We start from the raw sequence: 18,368 nt of genomic DNA on the forward strand, positions 1-18,368 counted from the left end.
GTTGTCGATTGCGTTCATATGTCCCAAGGATATGTATTCAGTCATGAAACTTATGTACATGGCATGTTCGTCTGGCTGCTTGGACAATCTCCTTTCTAAGGCTAGAAAGCGCCTTTTAGCTGTTTCATAGGAGCTGCCAAGTGCGGACTGCGGACTGGACTTAAACGGCAGCGATACACTAAGACGGCCGGAGGGCTAGCGAGTGATCGAGTTCACAAATGACTTCTCGCAAAGCATTTCTTCTGGAGTATATAAATGTGAGTCAGTCAAATTTGGAAATTCTTCCAACTCCCAGAACTTGCGAACTAATGCATCTAAGGAACTTTGTTCCTTATCAAGCGGAAAACTCTGATTCACACTAATGAGTGAAGCGCAGTGAAGTGCAGATGAGTCAGCAGATCGACAACGCCCAGCTACAATCCAGCCGAGTGCTGTAGCTTGCAAAGTCGGCGACTCACTGGTTCCTTTAATTTGGCCTTCTCTTAATAGGTCAAAAAATACATCTGTGCCAAGAAGCAGATCAATGCGTTGCGGCCTATGAAACTGAAGATCTGCTAGTTCCAGACCTTTTGGCACGTCAACGTTGACAATTACCTTTTCAGGCTGGTATGACGAAATAGTGCTCAGTACACCAAATTCTGTCATCAAATCAAAATTGCTACTACGAGACGCAATTGACGTCTGCACAATGTGACGCACTGCAGACTTGCGTTTACCAATGCCAAGCAAATTAATATTTTTTCGTTCTTTTTTAAGTTGCAAAGTTTTGGCTAGTTCCTCTGTAATAAAATTAATTTGGGACCCTGAGTCGAGCAAAGCCCTAGCAAATTGGTAGGAGCCCGATTGATCCATTACACGGACCACTGCCGTAGCCAATATCACTTGGTCAGAAACGCTCGGGGCGTGATTAACTGCCGAAGTTTGGGCTGGCATTTCAGCTTGCACCACAAATGATTGGCTAGTAGTTGCAGCTTGCGCTGAGTCGACAGAATATTTATGCAGAAGTGTGTGATGTGGTTTCGAACACACTCTTTATGTAGTCGATTTGCATGCCTTTGTTATGTGACCTTTCCTTAGGCAGTTTATGCACAATGGGTACATTTTCACGAACTTAAATCGTTCGTCGCGGTTAATGTACAAGTATTAAGAAGTTTTATATACATATATATGTGTTATAAAATAATAAATAAGTAAATTGAATAAATAAGTAAATTAAAATATATAAAATATATATAAAATATTCAACACATGCATACGTACATAAGTGTTTAGGTACAATTTCAATAGAATAACTTTACATCAGAATCGTGTCTCTGCGTGTTTATATGCAGCACTAAGTTGAACCAAAGCAGCAACAACAACAGCTGCGGGCAGACAAGAAGGCAGAGCATGGGAGGCGATTTTATTTATGGCTTCAACTTTCTTGAGAATTGACTAATCATGATGAAATTTAACATACGGACACACGGAAAAAAAACTCCAACTCGTACTTTCTCGGACTTAGGAGAATCTGGATACCAAGTTTGGTTATTCTAGCTCTTATACTTTCTGAAATCCTTGTGTTCGTACAGATAGACGGACGGACGAACGGACAGATGGACATGGCGATATCGACTCGCCTTGTCATCCTAATCAAGAATATATATACTTTGTGGGGTCTGCCACGCCTCCTTTTCCCTGTTACATACATTCAAACAAAACTGGTATAACCTTTCACCCTTTGATTAAAGAGATCATAAACAAAAGACACCGCTATATGGTCGGCGAGGATACCGGAACAACATCACATACTCTATCAAAAACATTTCAATTGGTATAAAACTGCACTGTGTAGAAACTAAAGACTATGAAGGTTAATTTGAATACTTCTCCTACGCCAACAAAAATGATAGGTCGTACAAAGCCTTGCTCTTGGGGCTTGACGTGATGGATCCCGTGACATTAAAAAAACGACCCTATTGGTTCGGGACTACAGTGCTTAGATGTTAAGCTGTCTTAATCATTTATGTGGTTTATTTCGTCAAAAAGTCTATCTCACTGTCGAACTTTGAAAAAATTATGCTATTTTTAACTACGTAAGAGTCAAATGGGATTACCAGAAGCATCATAGTAAGAAAATCACTCAACGCTACAACTGCCAGATGTTTGGCCTTGGCTTCAATCGCTGTGCCGTTAACTCCTACTGTATAATATATGCGGGCAACAACAAAACTACGGACTGTTTGAAGGATGCACTTGGGAAATGCGCCAAATGGGCCCCACAAATCATATTTGCCTGAATGCCCAATCTTAGTTATCTTAGCTTAACATCACAAAAACAGTTCCATTAAGCCATTGCCTACTCACTAAAACCTGGCTTAATAATTCAATTTCAATTAAACACAGCAACTACTACTGCTAGAGATACGACAAAATAAGTAGTAGATGGGGTGGGGGGCTTTAATTATTTACAAATCTATACACCATTGCCTGCTAACGTTGACGAATACCAAAGTTATTGGCATGAATGTCAGGAAATCCAACTGCACTCTATTGGAGGAGGTAGTGCAAGCCCTGACCAAAAACAAAGCTTTCTATACGACATTCGTCTACTGACCGCAGCTACTTGAAATTACCTGTTAGGTGGTGAATTTAATAGCAGGGACTGTAATTATTATAAGCGTTATTAAAAAAATTACAAAATAATAATACACAGTTTAATGATTAATTTTGAGTTTTACTTTAAAAATTAACCAATAATCATTATTGATGAGCAAAAAAATAAAAATTATAAAATAATGATTATTCTTTGAGTTTTATTTTTTTGATCAAAAATAAAACTCAAGCTGAAATTTTGTCTGTTTCATAAGGATCACTATTGTACATTTCATGTAGAGAGTATAATAAGTATTGGTATAGAGTATTCCGTGTGGGTCGGAACCTCGGGGCAAACACTGAGTACACTTGTAGTTTCTTGATAAGCAATCTCAGATAATACCCCCAGTTGGTTTTTCTCGGATCGAAATTCTTAGTGGCGGCAGGGGTGGTGTACCCGTAAAGTATACGAGCCTGTGGTCCCAGAATGAGTGATCATTCAGGACCCTCCAGGAAAGGTTTCTATGTAAAAAAAATTCAGACGCCAGTGTGACGTCTTACATCTCGCTGCGATTTTTAGTTATGAAGGTGGAGTCCTTCCCTACTTTACAGATCAGTAGGTTACTACTTATAATATAGTCATATACTGACTCACCTCTTTCATTAATATGGTGGTCTTAACCTCTCCATTATTGTCCCCTAGTCGTAGACTGATCGTCATTAGGTCATCATCGCTGAATTTTTAGCTAGAATACATGTTCTTCGGCTTCTCCACTGCTGTCTTCGAGAAGCTCCCGCTCGGAATAGAGCCGGCCCAGTACGTTTCCGTAATCGGAGTCGTTCGAGAACCCATAGGGGTCTTCTACGTCAAAATCCATCTCGGCCTCAATGGGCGGCGAGATTGCATTTGTATTTGCGGCGAGATTGCATAATGCTGCTGTGTCTGCCTTGTAGATGTTTAGCTTTATCTTGTGAAATCCGTAGTTTATGCGACATTCCGCCGCATTAAGCGGCTCTACACACTCATTGTTGAGCATGAGGACGACCTGCATTATTGCTCTTTTTGTCGCCTCCGTTTTGATAACTTTCCAACCCTGGGTGTTGGCCCTTGTGTTGAAGAGTTGGATGAGGACCGAGCTCTACGAGCTTAGCTGGGATCCAGGCTCTGGCCCTCGGGCGGGATGGTATCCATCAACCACAGTTAGCTGTGCTCCCGGATATACCTCTCCCACCCTAGAGATAGCTCAGCTCGTCGTCACATGCTATGAGCTTGACATTGTCCTGGCACCATACAGCAACAGTGCACTGACAAGGTCCATCAGGGTTGTCCTTCAGCACCTCCACTGCGACCGTAGCTATTGATACTTGGATCCATCACCACTGATGCCGTTGGATCCTGCCTTCTTCGTTACAGCGTTCGATGGCCCATACGACCTTGCGGTGCTTGGCTACCTTCGCAAAGGATTTGGACCAGGACTTACCCTGCGTCTTCGGTCTTTTTGAAGTTTTTTGTTGCTCCTGCTGTTGTTGTTGTTTCTGATGACTAAGGAGCCGAGCTGTCGCACGTCGCTCGCTGTACCGGATCTCCGGATTTACTCTTGGCATCTCCAGCTTTTTGCTTTTGTTCTTGTTGTTTCGGCGTTGATGTATTCATTCTTTTTATTTGGATTCCCACGAGTGGCGGAGAAAGGGTTCGACCAACCAATTTCCCAAGCCATGGAAACTTTCGAAAGTTATCCCCATATTGAAAACTAAGAAACCTTCTAAATGTCCTTTGTCTCACTGGTCTATAAGCTTGATGTCGTCAATAAGTAAAGTCCGCAACAATTTGGTTTCCGCCGTGAACATAGCACCCACTAGTTAGAATCAAAAAACTTGTTAAATCTGATTTCGCAAGTTCCAAGTCTACTGGCATAGTTCTTCTGAAGTTGCCTTCGACTCCGTTTGGCAGGATGACCTAATTTTTAAAATGAATCTCTTGATAAAAAAAACACAGAGTTTCCTCAGAAATCGGTCGTTTATTGTATATCTAAATGATTTTCACTCAAGAAAAGTCGATTTAAGTGCTGGGGTCCCGCAAGGATCCTGCTTATCCCCAATTTTGTACAATATTTATACATCAGATTTTCCAGTTCTAAGATGATGCAGTGCATCCACATTTGCGGATGACACCGCCATCCTCTGTTCAGGCAAATAAAATAAAATACTCTAAATTATTTATAGCCTTCCCTGACACTTTTCCACTGCAGATGTACACCAAATACGTTGAATTAGTTGCAGAAAAGATTGCTCGCCTAAACGTTAGTTTCTATAATAAATGTAAGTACATAGTTGCATATAAATAATATATAATTTACTAGCAGGCCGACTTAACCCGGCTCAATATAATGCTTCAAATTGTATTTCTTTTGTGTGTGTGCAGGACCTACCCATATGTTTTCACCTTATTAATTACCAGTAGGAAGGAATTTAAAGTATTTAAATGAACATTTTCTGTTCTTGACAAAACTAACTGGACTAAATGGTCCGTTAAATTTTTTGTGTTATTGTAACTAATATCTTTTAGGCTCGTTCCAAAAACCTTTTTATACCCTGTACCCGTAGGGTAAAAAGGGTATATTAGGTTTGTGCAAAGTATGTAACATGCATAAGGAAGCATCTCCGACCCCATAAAGTATATATATTCTGAATCAGCATGACGAGAGAAATCGATCTAGACATGTCCGTCCGTCTGTCCGTCCGTCTGTCCGTCCGTCTGTCCGTCTGGATGAACGCGAGGATCTCAGAAACTATAAAAGCTACAAAAGTTGGCATCCAGATTCTCCTAGGTCCGAGTAAGGACGAGTTTTACACAATTCGGTCAATTCTGAGAAAAGTTATTAGCGAAACAAATTCTCTACAGTACAACCCCCACAAACTGCAGCAACAAGTTCGCTCTTCTTCTTCCTCTTTTTGCTGCTGCTATGGGCGCATATAACTCAGTGACGGAAGTTTACCTGGGTACAGGGTATTACACTGTCGGGCTTGCTCGACTGTAGCGTTCTCTCTTGTTGGATACTATGAAAGGATATATGAGTCCAAATTTTAGCTTCCTAGCTTTTACCGTTTGAGCTGCGCATTGATCACCAATCAATCAGGACAAACTGTTTGATATATATATATACGTTTTAAGACAGACAATGTGCAAAAAAGCTAAATAATAATGAGAGTATATCTGTGTAAGCATTTTCGCAGTCAACTAAACAGCAACATCAACAACAGCCGCGGACAGCGCTGCAGCAGCAAATATATTTATGGCTATTTATGGAAACTTGACACACGGACACATAATAACCAACTGGTGGAATTTCCATTTTTAGTTCGAAATTCCAAGAATTACGGGAGTTAGAGAAAATCGCATTTGCGGGGGAGAGGGGGGAGGGAGGGAAATTCCAAAATATACATTTTCTGCGTATTCACACAGGGCATATGGGACTAAAATTTGGTGTTCCTAGGTCTTATAGTCTCCGAGATATAGGCGATTATACGAATGGAAAATCGGGAAAACCCCCATAGGGGGGAAGTGGGGGAAAATCAAAAAAATAAAACAAACTCGTATAGCGTACACACATAAGGCATCTTTGTGCAAAATTTGGGGTCTCTATCTCTTATAGTCACTGAGATCTAGGTGATCATACGGACGGACGGACGGACGGACAGACGGACAGACGGACAGACAGAGCTAAATCGTCTTGTTATGCTGATCAAGAATATATGTACTTTGTGGGGTCTGCCACGCCTCCTTCCGCCTCCTTCATTTTTCAGCTCGCGCAAACCTAATATACTCTTGTACATTTCATGTACAGAGTATAAAAAACAGGGCAACTAATCTATTCTTTACATAACATTAAACAGACATCCATATCTCGATCTCTTTGGCTCCGGGACACCCTGTAGGTCAACAATGAGTGGGTACTAAGACCCCTCACGGATCTGCTACATCTGCCCCTTCGCTGCACATACTCTGCTACACCGCGCTGTAGGAAGGATACAACTGCGGCAACGATGGCTGAGCCCTATTGGAGCCCACCCACGGACCTAGCAGTTGCACCGCTGGGGGACGCCTGTGGAATTTGGGTGGTGCGGTGGCTACTTTGGTGTCATGTAGCCGCGTGGCCCTCCCTACCTTGAGCCGGTATTGGCATCTATTTCCGGCTCCCTTAAATAACCTGGCTTTGGTTTTCCTTCTGCTCAGGGACTTTTGTCACCCCATCTCACCCCAAAAATGGACTCTTCTCCAGATTCATGCTCAATTTTGAATTTTATTACAATAAAAATATAGTTGTGTATCTAGGCCATTGAGTTTTGCGACGCTGCAGTTTGTTGGCTCTTTGTGCCTGTTTAACTTATTTGATTTCCGAACCTCCTAACCTACCTATACTCGAGTATGCGGTTATGAGGGATATCATTACAAGGAGATAAGCAAAAAAAACTGCGCCGCTCCAATACACATTACAATATCCGTTCTTACATCCTTTAAATCTTTATTTACAATATGGTTACTTGTTTGGTGTTGTGTTTCTGTTTAGGCTTTTATGTTATGCGGTTATTGTTTGGGTTATGTGTGTAACAGAAAATTGTTAATTGTTTTGTGTGTTGCATTGTATTGTTATGTGACATGTACATGATTTTTGGTTATGGCATACATATGCATTTTTCTTTTGTGTGGTATATTTGAGTTTGGTGTATATAAATGGATTATGAATGTGTAGGCTTTATATAGTTTTGGTGTTTGTTTGAATTGTATATATGTGAATGTTCATGGAGTGTATATATGTATATGGGTGTGTGATGTATAAAACTTCTGTGGTGTATGTTTAAATGGATTATGTGTGTATGGGCTGTATATAATTATGGTGTTCGTTTGAATTATATATGTGTGTGGGTTTATGGAGTGGATATATATGAGTGTGTGATGTATATAACTTCTGTGGCGTATGTTTAAATGGATTATGTGTGTGTGGGCTGTATATAATTATTGTGTGCTTAAATTAAAGCTTATATGTAGACGGTGCGTCAAAAAGGGGTACTTAGCCCGGATTCCAAAGAAATGAAAGATGGCCTGGCTCCCGCTATGGCCGAGGTCCTGCCCAGGATACAGTGTCGACGGTCGGTGCCTTCCGCAGAAGGTATAAAAACGTCCTCCCACGCTCGGCGCCGACCCGCGCACAGCACACTTTACAGGCCGCCCGTTGATACTGCTACTCCTATCATAAACGGTAAGGGATTAGCCATTGGCATACTGGCCTCTTCTAAAACCCTTACCTCAGCCTACGAAATCCCGCTAGTGTATTTTCCAGTCCTCTTTTCGTCACCCAGTTATATGATTAGTGTTTTCGAGTCACCTTTCTCCGTGTCCAGCATTCACGTGCGTCTCACTCAGCCACTTGTCAAACTTTGCCGGAAGCTACTCCTTGTCATTCTCACGGAACCGATAACCTCTGTTATCCCGATTCCCGATGCTACCTCGCACTTTCAAACCCTGCTAAATGGTAGCACTTGTCCTCGCACCTCACGCGCGACTACCCTACCTCGTTATCGGCGGTTGGTGGATTGCCGCACATAACAGCACACTACGGTTTCGAGCATGCACAGGAAACAGGTGTGGAAACTGTGCGGCTCTGTTATGTTCGTTCGGGCCCAACGTAGGCCACCGCCCACACCCTGAGATTAAGAGTCTCCTGCTCTACTGACTGAGAAAGCCGGGCATCGGTTTTTGCTGGTTCTCCTTTCGGCGTACCCTCTTTCCTAGTAGGCGACTCTCCATGATTCCACATATAGGCTGGCTTATTGCTTTAGATGGCTACTGGACTGACCAAATGGTTCGCATGCCTTCGGAGTGCAGTGGCTGCTTACTGCTGCTTTGGAGTGGGCCTCCCGTTAGCACCCGGAACTTGCACCCAAATTTCCGGCTCTGTGCTTCACCGGGCTGTCATACTTCTGCGATTTAGATCGCCCTTCCAACTGGTTATGTATTTGGGCCATGGAGTCTCGTGCGGAACGCATCGTCCGTCTCGGTGATTCCGCTTTTGTTGCTCGTTCGCCCCGAACTTCGTCCCTCTGCCATTATGTCGCAGAAAAGCCCTGCACCAGGTTCTGTTTCGGTCTCTCCCTTAAACGCGGAGTAGGTGTTTCCGCTATCTCGCCACTCGCAACATCCTCTTTTGTGCTCGCCGGGACATTGTCCTCCGCCGCTTGTGTCGGCGTTGGCGCTGGGGGTTGAGTGGGCCTCTGCGCCGCCACCTGCCTCCCTAATTCCTTGCATAAAAGAAAGCATGCTTTCCTGCATCGAGTCACGGAATGCAGCTATCTCAGCCGACATCATTAATCATATAACTGGGTGACGAAAAGAGGACTGGAAAATACACTAGTGGGATTTCGTAGGCTGAGGTAAGGGTTTTAGAAGAGGCCAGTATGCCAATGGCTAATCCCTTACCGTTTATGATAGGAGTAGCAGTATGAACGGGCGGCCTGTAAAGTGTGCTATGCGCGGGTCGGCACCGAGCGTCGGAGGAAGTTTTTATACCTGCTGCGGAAGGCACCGACCGTCGACACTGTATCCTGGGCAGGACCTCGGCCATAGCGGGAGCCAGGCCATCTTTTATTTCTTTGGAATCCGGGCTAAGTACCCCTTTTTGACGCACCGTCTACATATAAGCTTTAATTTAAGCACACAATAATTATATACAGCCCACACACACATAATCCATTTAAACATACGCCACAGAAGTTATATACATCACACACTCATATATATCCACTCCATAAACCCACACACATATATAATTCAAACGAACACCATAATTATATACAGCCCATACACACATAATCCATTTAAACATACACCACAGAAGTTTTATACATCACACACCCATATACATATATACACTCCATGAACATTCACATATATACAATTCAAACAAACACCAAAACTATATAAAGCCTACACATTCATAATCCATTTATATACACCAAACTCAAATACACCACACAAAAGAAAAATGCATATGTATGCCATAACCAAAAATCATGTACATGTCACATAACAATACAATGCAACACACAAAACAATTAACAATTTTCTGTTACACACATAGCCCAAACAATAACCGCATAACATAAAAGCCTAAACAGAAACACAACACCAAACAAGTAACCATATTGTAAATAAAGATTTAAAGGATGTAAGAACGGATATTGTAATGTGTATTGGAGCGGCGCAGTTTTTTTTGCTTATCTCCTTGTAATGATATCCCTCATAACCGCATACTCGAGTATAGGTAGGTTAGGAGGTTCGGAAATCAAATAAGTTAAACAGGCACAAAGAGCCAACAAACTGCAGCGTCGCAAAACTCAATGGCCTAGATACACAACTATATTTTTATTGTAATAAAATTCAAAATTGAGCATGAATCTGGAGAAGAGTCCATTTTTGGGGTGAGATGGGGTGACAAAAGTCCCTGAGCAGAAGGAAAACCAAAGCCAGGTTATTTAAGGGAGCCGGAAATAGATGCCAATACCGGCTCAAGGTAGGGAGGGCCACGCGGCTACATGACACCAAAGTAGCCACCGCGCCACCCAAATTCCACAGGCGTACCCCAGCGGTGCAACTGCTAGGTCCGTGGGTGGGCTCCAATAGGGCTCAGCCATCGTTGCCGCAGTTGTATCCTTCCTACAGCGCGGTGTAGCAGAGTATGTGCAGCGAAGGGGCAGATGTAGCAGATCCGTGAGGGGTCTTAGTACCCACTCATTGTTGACCTACAGGGTGTCCCGGAGCCAAAGAGATCGAGATATGGATGTCTGTTTAATGTTATGTAAAGAATAGATTAGTTGCCCTGTTTTTTATACTCTGTACATGAAATGTACAAGAGTATATTAGGTTTGCGCGAGCTGAAAAATGTAACAGGCGGAAGGAGGCGTGGGAGACCCCACAAAGTACATATATTCTTGATCAGCATAACAAGATGATTTAGCTCTGTCTGTCCGTGTGTCCGACTGTCCGTCTGTCCATCTGTCCGTCCATCCGTCCGTCCGTCCGTCCGTCCGTATGATCACCTAGATCTCAGAGACTATAAGAGATAGAGACCCCAAATTTTGCACAAAGATGCCTTATGTGTGTACGCTATACGAGTTTGTTTTATTTTTTTGATTTTCCCCCCACAGCTCGCGCAAACCTAATATACTCTTGTACATTTCATGTACAGAGTATAAAAAACAAAAACGCTGTGATAGATCTATATATATAAAACAGTTTGTCCTGACTGACTGACTGACTGATTGGTGATCAACGCACAGCCCAAACGATAAAGGCTAGGAAGCTGAAATTTGGACTTAAGTATCCTTTCATAGTCTAGGTGCCCACTAAGAAGGGATTTTGGAAAACTCTAGCTCCAAAAGGGGGAAAACAGGCCCCAACGTTTTTATGAAAAATCTACAGTTTTCATCTGATTAACTTCAAACTTAGTTGGTATACTTTTAGAACAATTCCAAGAAAAACTGTATACTTGGTTTTTTGATATTTTTTTTTGAGCCTAAAATATGGGAGTTTTCCTGTAAAAAAATGTTGGGGCACAAAAGCAAACCGCGTCAACAGCCCACAGCCCACACGGTAAAAGCTAGGATGCTGAAATTTGGGGTCAAGTATCCTATCATAGTGTAAATGTGCAATAAGAAGGGATTTTGGAAAATTCAAGCTCCAATGGGGGAAAAGTAGCTCCAAAGTTTGTTTGAAAAATCCGCATTTTTCAACCGATCGACTTAAAACTTCGTTTCTAAAATCAATTAAAGAATACAAACAAAACTGCATACTCGGACTTTCGAAATTTGTGTTGGAGCTTGAATTATTGGGATTTTAATATTTATTCACTATTTCAAATGAAAAGTTTGTGTTATAAATTTAGTCCGATCGATTTAAAATTTGGGTAATGTAATCTACGTAACTAAATCTACAACTTTGCATTCAAGGATTTTCAAAATATGCATTTTACAAAAGCAGGCAGAACAAACAATACAAAATATCAAACAGTTGGGGACAACTAAGTATACATACACACACATACAAACAGCTGTTCGTGTAGTTGCATGCAAACGATTGAAATAGCCAAAGCGAAATGTGAGACACTAATGTGTGAATGTCCATACATATGTGCACATCTATGTATGTACATATGTATCTACATATGTATGTATGTACATTCGTCTTGCACTGACAGAGCAAGAAATGTTAATTAATTGAAAATTATATAATATAACATTTTTAAAAGTAATTTTTTCTTTGTTTAGTGCATTTGGCATTAGTGTTTTCATTAATAACTTTATGCAGCAACAACAAATATCAAATAGTTGGGGACATCACATACACACACTCACACACAAGTACGGTTGAAAAAGTAAAGAGAAACATATGTACATATGTATGTATGCCTGTGTATGAATATAGCATGTATATACATTCGTATTAATGTATACAAGGGGCAATCGAACACAGTTGTTTGATTGTAAAAAAAATAATGCTCTAAAAACAATAACAACTGCAAGTCATTGGCTCGCTCTTCTTTCGTTGTGACCATTTAATGTTAATTGCAAAGGCAAAACGCCAAAAGTTTACAGTTACCGTCGCTAGGCAACGACTGCGTAAGCGAAAGTAAAGCAGAAGCCGAATAACGGAGCTACGCATATTCTGCTTCGCATTGCGGGCAGATGTATGTGTATGTATATGATTTGTTCTTATTGATCTCAATAAATAATTAGATTTTATTATTTAAATATTCTGCTTATTGCATTCAAACTTCGATATTTTGATGGTATCGGTGGCTTCAACTATCGAAAGTTTTACTCTAGCAAATTGAGATGAGAATTGTCAGTGCTTTTTGATCGTGGCTCATCGCTGCACGGCATTGACACGAGTGCCGTGTTTCATATTCCGAGTTTGTGCGTGACCGTATTGACTCAATATGACACGAAAAGGCTCAAATATGAATTTCAAATTAGGATATACCCTTATAATTATTCCCCCTTTTTTGCAAATCGTCTATCTTAAAACGTTGCGTTATCTCTATATATAAAACAGTTTGTCCTGACTAATTGGTGATCAACGCACAGCCCAAACGGTAAAAGATGAAATTTGGACTCAAGTGTCCTTTCATAGTATCCATCATAGTGTAGGAGCACACTAAGAAAGGCTTTTGGAAAATTCTAGCTCCAAAGGGGGGAAAACGAGCTTTAAAAAATATTAGTTATAATGGTCATGTTCGTTTAACGAAATAGTTTGGCAAGAACAAAAATGTAACGGACTACTGAACAATAGTTCGAAATTCTAAGAATTACGGGAGTTAGAGAAAATCGCGATTTGCATGGGAGAGGGGGGAGGGAGGGAAATTCCAAATTCCAATTCTGGGTATTCACATAAGGCATCTTGGACTAAAATTTGGTGTCCGTAGGTCTTATATTCTCCGAGATATAGGCGATTATACGAATGGAAAATCGGGAAAACCCCCATGAGGGGAAATGGGGGGAAAATCAAAAAAATAAAACAAACTTGCACAGCGTACACACATAAGGCATCTTTGTGCAAAGTTTGGTTTCTCTACCTCTTATAGTCTCTGAGATCCAGATGTTCATGCGGACAGACGGACAGACTTTGTGGGGTATGCCACGCCTCCTTCTGCCTATGACATTTTTTAGCTCCCGCAAACCTAGTATACTCTTGTACATTTCAAGCGCATTCACGGTGAACGGAAACACAAATTATTTTATGTAAATCGAATCATTAGCAGAAAGTGGACATTTTATTTATACTTGTGTACATATGTATATGGTAGTCCAATTTTAAGGGCAGATATACTATATTTATTTGTTCGCAAAATATTAATTCATTTTGTGCAAATGTGGCTAACATTAACATACTTAATTTTATAGCCTGTACCCAAAGGGTAAAGGGCTGTACTAGTTTTGTGCGAATGTATGTAACACATAGAAGGAGGCGTGGCATACCCCACAAAGTATATATATTATTGATCAGGAAGACAAGTCGAGTCGATATAGCCATTTCCGTCTGTCTGTTCGTCCTTCTGTATGAACAAGAGTACAAGAGCAGTTTGGTTATTCAAACTTGGTATACAGATTCTCATAAGATAAATTGCCTTTAATTAAATTAATTAATTTAATTTTTTTAAATAATTTAATTATTTTTTAAATACATTTTTTTAAATTGTCTTTTTTGTGGAGAGTGCAGGCTATTTTACTGTCGGGCTTGCTCGACTGTAGCGTTCTCTCGTGTTTAGATATCCATTTTCGATTATTATGACTTTGATTTTTGATTTGATTTTTTTAACTATAAAATATATCGACGATGTGCAATAAAATTGAAATATGTATTCGAGTATTTTTTAATATTAAGTTATTTGTTGGTTGTTTTTGTTTTTATTACACTTTTACATTCGTGTCTTTTTGTGAGTCAACACGACCATGCATGAAATCGGAATATCAAACACGGAACTTGTGTCAACGCAATGAAGCCATTTGCCACGAACAGAAAGCACCGGCTATGCCCATTTCTAATCCTTGTGACTGTCAGTGTAATACTGTGTGTATGTAATGTCTTCAACTATTTGATATTTGTATGTTAGTTGCTGGAAATGTGAAGTAAAAACCTTATTTCTATATATTGAAATCGTTGAATGCCAAGTTGAATATCTAGTTATGTTGAATTTGTAACCCAAATTTGAAATCGTTCGGACACAATTTATCAGGGAATGTAATCATTATAAGTGTTATTAGAAAAATTGCAAAATAATGAATATTTTTTAATTTTATTAATTCGCTCACAGTTTAATGATTAATTATTAGTTTTACTTTAAAAATTAACCAATAATCATTATTGATGAGCAAAAAAATAAAACTTATAAAATAATGATTATTCTTTGAGTTTTATTTTTTTGATCAAAAATAAAACTCAAGCTGAAATTTTGTCTGTTTCATAAGGATTAAGGACAAAATTTGTATATATCCTTAATCAGTGAGTCAAGGGAACATTTTTAATTAATTAATTTTTAATTAACTAGATAATTAATTTATTAATTAATTATTTTTTAAATCACAAATGCGAATGTATGTAACAGGCAGAAGGAGGCGTGGCTGACCCCACAAAGTATATATTATTGATCAGCATGACAAGACGAGTCGATATAGCCATGTCTGTCTGTCCGTTTTTTTGATCAAAAATAAAACTCAAGATGACATTTTGTCTGTTTCATAAGGAATAAGGACAAAATGTATACATATCCTTTATCAGTGAGTCAAGGGCAAAATTTTTAATTAATTAATTTTTTTTTTAGTTCACAAAAAAAATTTAATTTTTTTAATTTTATTTTTATTTTATTAAATATTACCTTTAACTATTAATTATTTAATTTTACAAAACATATTTTTTGTAATGAGTCCGACGTAAGGTTGCACCTTAGACCCGATAACACCAATTTAAGGGCCCATTCGACACTCACTTGCATTGAATATAATTCTGCCTGTTACATACATTCGCATTTGTGATTTTAAAAATAATTAATTAATAAATTAATTATTTAGTTAATTAAAAATTAATTAATTAGTTAATTAAAAATTAATTAATTAAAAATGTTCCCATTGACTCACTGATTAAGGATATATACAAATTTTGTCCTTAATCCTTATGAAACAGACAAAATTTCAGCTTGAGTTTTATTTTTGATCAAAAAATAAAACTCAAAGAATAATCATTATTTTATAAGTTTTATTTTTTTGCTCATCAATAATGATTATTGGTTAATTTTTAAAGTAAAACTCAAAATTAATCATTAAACTGTGAGCGAATGAATACAAATTAAAATTTATAAATCATGGTGAAAATATATAAATAATCCTTAACAAGATAGAACGCTACAGTCGAGCAAGCCCGACAGTAAAATAGCCTGTACTCTCCACAAAAAAGAAAAATAAAAAAAAAAAAAATTTAAAAAAAAAAAAATTTAAAAAAATTAAATTATTAAAAAAAATGAATGAATGCATGAATTAATTAAATTAAATTAGAATACATGTTTATGTTCAGTTTTAACAGCATACACTTACATCACGTACCTATGCGTGTTTATATGCGTGTTTATATGCGTGTATGTATGCAGCACAAAGTTGAACCAAAGCAGCAACAACAACAACAGCTGCGGGCAGCGCTGCCTGCAGTGCTGCAGGCAGCGCATGAGCAGCGATTTTACTTATGGCTATAACTTTCTTCAGAATTGACCTATTATGATGGCACACGGACACATTAGTACTAACTGGATGTACCTATCAAAATTTATTTCAAAATTCCGAGAATTACGGGAGTTATGAAAAAAAGACACGAATTGCGGGGGAGTGGGGGGGTGTATCAGAAAAAATAAATTAACTCGATCTGCCTAGGGCTTATAGGAACCTTGATACCAATTTTGGTTATCCTAGCTCTTGTAGTTACTGAGATCCTTGCGCTCATACAGACAGGCGGACAGACGGACAGACAGACAGACGGACATGGCTATATCGACTCGTCTTGTCATCCTGATCAAAAATATATATACTTTGTGTGGTCTGCCACGCCTCCTTCTGTGTGTTACATACATGCGCACAAAACTAGTATAGCCTTTCACCCTTTGGGTACAGGCTGTTTGGTCATTTCATAGTTTTAAGATTTGCATTAGCTATTAAGAATATTGAAGTTTAGATTTAAAAAAAATGAATTGTTTGCACACATATATATGTAATTGTTAGGCGCTGTCTGTTTACAGCTATAAGTTCTATGCACATATGTTGCTCTCTCGCGCTGTCTCTCAATGCGTTCCACACGCGCATGAGAGCGAGCATAAACGATAAAATAAACTTACTTAGCAAATCGAGTTCAGACTGTGCAGTTCGCTTTTCTTTGCAATTTCTTAATATCCAGTGCGAGCCAAAAGCAGTCTGCCATTATCGTGAGATTTACTTCATTTGGAAGTAAATCAAATACAATTGGACCTCAGCTTTTGCCATACCGGCAAGTTTCCAGCTTTAGCTGAACATTTTGGCGCCCCCGGGTGGACCTTGGCTTTTCTTGGTCGCCGCTGGACTTCGTTCTTCGTTGGATTCGTTCCTGTATGTGGATTGCTGAACTTGTGCCTCACATTGGGTTTGGACCTTGGCAAGTTCATCCAGCATCCATATGACTTTCCATAATTGTCAGGGAAGTGCATAGGTAACGAATACAAATTAAGTTTCGGCCACACATGTGTGTACCAACATTGTCGGCTTGTGCAAAATAAATAAATGCAAAATGCCAAGTGACAATACGTATGTATGTACATAACTGCGCTTATTTGATGCAAGGTGGACCGTGACTTTTTTTGGCATTCGGAATAATTATTTGTACCGACATTGTCACATTATTAAATGCATGCACAGTTGAATAAAGTTTGAATAAAGAAACTAAGTCAAATTTGAACTTGATATACATATGTACTTGTATTATTTAAACTGGTTGCGCTTGGCATAAAATTACTCCCAGTATATACATTTACATATAAATATATACACACGCATGTATATATACACGCATACATACATACATAAATACATAAGAGAAAATTTTAGTCGCGCCAAATTCTCGACTGGGTCGTTGCGCTTTACCAATTTGCCGCTGCTTTTTCTTTGGTACTTGTGTCCACTGTCCGTCGTTGCAGCTCGGTCTGCAAACGGTTACAGCTGTACATAGGCACACACAAAGCAACAAGCAATCGTGCGTTGGCTTTGTGCATTCGTCTAGCGAATTTAAATTTGCAGCGATTCTCTTCGCACTTGTTGCTTGTGCGCTTTCTCGTTGCGCCAGCCGTCGATCTTGATTCTGCTAGCGCTGCGCCGCTGCCGAATATTTATTCTGTTGTAGCTGCGCTGCCAACGTTTGATAACTCAAATATTAATTCGAGTTATTGAACTTGTGTTTGCTTTGCGTCGATCAGCTGCGCTACTTAATAGAACAGTGCTGGCCAAATATATTATTATTATATAATATACTAGCAGGTATTGCCCGTCTTAACCCGGCTCAATATGTTTCCAATTGTATTTTGTGTGTGCATAACCTACCCATATGTTTTCACCTTAAAGGTTACCAGTAGGAAGGCATTTAAGGTATTTAAATGAACATTTTCTGTTCTTGACAAAAAATTGTTCAGTAGTCCGTTACATTTTTGTTCTTGACAAACTATTTCGTTAAACGAACATGACCACTATAACTAATATTTTTTAAAGCTCGTTTTCCCCCCGTTGGAGCTAGAATTTTCCAAAAGCCTTTCTTAGTGTGCTCCTACACTATGATGGATACTATGAAACGATACTTGAGTCCAAATTTAAATTCACATTTGAGTCTTTTCGTGCCATATTGAGTCAATACGGCCACGCACAAACTCGGAATATGAAACACGGCACTCGTGTCAATGCCGTGCAGCGATGAGCCACGATCAAAAAGCACTGGCACCGATATCATAAAAATATCGAAGTTTGAATGCAATATGCAGAATATTTAAATAACAAAATCTAATTATTTATTGACATCAATAAGAACAAATCATATACATACATACATCTGCCCGCAATGCGAAGCAGAATATGCGTAGCTCCGTTATTCGGTTTCTGCTTTACTATCGCTTACGCAGTCGTTGCCTAGCGACGGTAACTGTAACATTTTGGCGTTTTGCCTTTGCAATTAACATTAAATGGTC

The sequence above is a fragment of the Scaptodrosophila lebanonensis genome, unplaced genomic scaffold, assembly GCF_003285725.1.
Source record: "Scaptodrosophila lebanonensis strain 11010-0011.00,11010-0021.00 unplaced genomic scaffold, SlebRS2 tig00000110-arrow-arrow-pilon, whole genome shotgun sequence".
In the NCBI taxonomy this organism is placed as follows: domain Eukaryota; kingdom Metazoa; phylum Arthropoda; class Insecta; order Diptera; family Drosophilidae; genus Scaptodrosophila; species Scaptodrosophila lebanonensis.